The sequence below is a fragment of the Rattus rattus genome, chromosome 5, assembly GCF_011064425.1.
Source record: "Rattus rattus isolate New Zealand chromosome 5, Rrattus_CSIRO_v1, whole genome shotgun sequence".
In the NCBI taxonomy this organism is placed as follows: Eukaryota; Metazoa; Chordata; class Mammalia; order Rodentia; family Muridae; genus Rattus; species Rattus rattus.
In genome coordinates, this window is record NC_046158.1 from 112,373,303 (window position 1) to 112,376,407 (window position 3,105).

A 3,105-nucleotide genomic window follows, 5' to 3' on the forward strand; every position below is an offset into this window, starting at 1 on the left:
GAGAGAGAGGAGAGATCAAAATGTCTGGGTTATATAACAAAGAGCCTCGTCCTGGGATCTGAAACCAAACAGCCCTGATGTGTTGACTTTTTTTTCCTCTGAGAGAGCTAAGGATGTCCTCATTCTTTCCCACCATGTAATATACCACTCTCTAAGGTCCACCCCTCCCCGCCAACCTTGAACTCAAAGGGATTTTCATAAAAGAAAACTGTTTTTGTTGTTTGAGAATAGGGTATATATCCCAGGCTGGCCTCAAAGTCATCATCCTCCTGCCTTGGCCTGCTGAGTGCTAGGATACAGGAATGTGCTCACTGCCCTGATTTACAGACAAACACTGTTAGTGCATATTTAGGACTGGGAGATGGTTTAGTAGAGCTTGTGCTTAGCACGCTTGAGACCTTTCCGTCCTCAGCACCAAGTGAAAACTAATTCCCTCCATGCAAATGATAACAAGACCTGAAGAACAGCGAGCGTGCACAGGCTGTGTTAGCATTCCTTCTACGCTCTGCCCAACAGTTACCTGGCAACCTTAGCCCCTGGCTCTCTCCTGAGTCTGTGCGGTCGTCCACAACAGAGAGAGCCAATTCTAGGTAATGATTCCAGGGCTTGTTTATTTTCTACATCAACGGGCTAAGGGGCATGCGAATGAGTGTCTTAATTACTTATTTCTCTTCGTTTATGATTTTATTGGTGATTTTTCCCTTCATTGCCCTTTAAGCAAACCACTGTAGCGCCGTAGCACAGTGACACTCTGACACTGGGGTTAGCACGGCACACACAGATTGTGCTTCTAAAATGCTTACAGGCAAGTAGGAAAAATAAAACAAAATAATAAAATGCATGAAGGATTTGTGTCATAGACCTCCAGGTGAGGGCTGCCTGCTCTATCTACTTTAGCAACTTTAAATATATATACAAAATAATCCATTAAATTAATATGCCCCGGCTTGGCAATGTTGGGGGACAGGGGCTCATGAAAGCACATCACCATCCAGCCCTGTCCCCAGTCTCCTTTGTGCATATAAACACACATATACTACAGTGTGCATATAGAAGTCAGAGAACAACTTGGGGAGGTTGATTTCCTCTCTGTATGTGGTGGTTTGGATAAGAAGTACTGTCATATGTTCATTTATTTGAAAGCTTAGCATCAGAGAATGGCACTGTTTAAAAAGGATTAAGAGGTGTGGCCTTTGGGGTAGGCCTTGAGGTTTCAGAAGCCCCATTCCAAACCCAGCGGCTCTCTGTTCTTACTGCCTGCTGATCTGAACGTTGAATTCTCAGCTACTTCTCCAGGATCATGTCTGCTCACCTGCCACCACGCTGACAATGGACTAAACCACTGCAACTGTAAGCCAGCCTCAATTAAATGCTTCCTTTATTCTAAGAGTTGCCTTGGTGGCTTTTCACAGCAATGAAATACTGACTGATACACTCTACTCTGTGGGTCCCAGAGATTGAATGCAGGTCATTGGTCCTTTCTGTGTCTATACCCTCTGAATCATCTCTCCAGCACTTTATTTTATGAGAATTCTTCATTAATTTGCCTAGATACAGCAAAAACAAGAGGCTAGGGGTTGATTTAGTGATAACACAGTTCTCAGTGAAGCTTGGGGAAAGAGGTATCTTTGTTGAGCCCTAAGGGAAGAGCTCAGGCCAGGTAGATGCATTTTGGTCTACATGGGCAAGGGAGATCCCAACAAGCTGCTGGGCAAAATGGTCTCATGTGTCTTCTTCTTTGTGCAGACCTGCTGGGAGGAGCACAAAAAGAGGCACACTGACCCCTCAGTCAACTTTGCTGAATTCTTGAAGAAATGCTCTGAAAGATGGAAGACCGCATGTGCAACGGAAAAGTCAAAGTTTGAAGATTTGGCCAATGGGCTGGAGAGTTGGCTCAGAGGTTCAGAACATTGTCTGCTCTTCCAGAGGTCTGAGTTCAATTCCCAGCAACCACATGATGGCTCATAACCATCTATAATGAGATGTGGTGCCCTCTTCTAGCACACAGGTGTACATGTAGGCAGTACGCTATATACATAATAAATAAATCTTTTAAAAAAAAAAAGATTTGGCCAAGAACGACAAAGCTCATTATGACAAGGAAGTGAAGAACTATGCTCCTCCCAAAGGTGTTAAGGAAAGAAAAAAAAAAAAATCCCACAGCTCCAAAACCACCACCATCTGCTTTCTTACTCATTTGCTCTTAGCATTGCCCGAAGATCAAAAGTAAACACCCAGGCCTGTCTATTGAAGAGAACTGCAAAGAAAGAGGGCGAGATGTGGTCTGAACAATCTGTCAAAGATAAACAACCATATGAGCAGAAAGCAGCTAAACGAAAGGAGGAGTGTGGAAGGATATTGCTGTGTACCGTGCCAAGGGCAAAGGTGAAGCAGGAAAGAAGTGTCCTCATAGGTCAATAGGTTCAAAGACGAGGAGGAGGGGAGGAAGAGGAAGAGGAGGAAGAGGAAGAGGAGGAAGAGGAAGAGGAGGAAGAGGAAGAGGAGGATGGAGAATAAATCGCTGTCCTAAAATGTGTGGAGTGTATGTGCTTAGGCAACTACTTTGCTAAGAATGTGAAATTCAAGTGCAGCTCAACATTAGCTCTTGTATAAAAACTATAGATTTTTTTGTATAGCTGATGACATTCTTTGTAGAGAAAATACTTTTTAAAAAGACTTTGTGGCTTTCTCAGGGGATACAATGTACAGTTAGATTTAAAGCTTTTGATGTCAAATGTTTCTAAATACGTAATGCTCTCTTTAATTCTTACGGTAGCAAAACAATCTTTATAGGAATTTGTATTCCTATAAAAGAAATTTTAACTTGTAATGAAATAATGTATATTTCTTGCAAAAAAAAAAAGTTGCCTAGGTACAGGGATACAAGCCTTTAATCCCATACTTGGGAAGTAGAAGTAGGAGAATCAGAAACTCAGGGTTGATCTTGGCCACAGAGAAAACTGAAGGCCATCCTGATATATACAGCAGGCTCAACTTAAGCAGATAAAATACATAAACTTCAAAGAATGTTATTATCCTCTGAAGAACCAAAGTGCTACAGTTGAGATCTCTTGCTTTGCTTGACTGCTTATTTCATTCCTGGGA

The 3,105-nt window shown here is 42.4% G+C and overlaps 1 pseudogene; it reads left to right on the plus strand.

The window, feature by feature from the left end:
• Positions 1–1,680: 1,680 nt before the first annotated feature.
• On the plus strand, positions 1,681–2,517 carry LOC116900648 (annotated as a pseudogene).
• Positions 2,518–3,105: the final 588 nt, after the last annotated feature.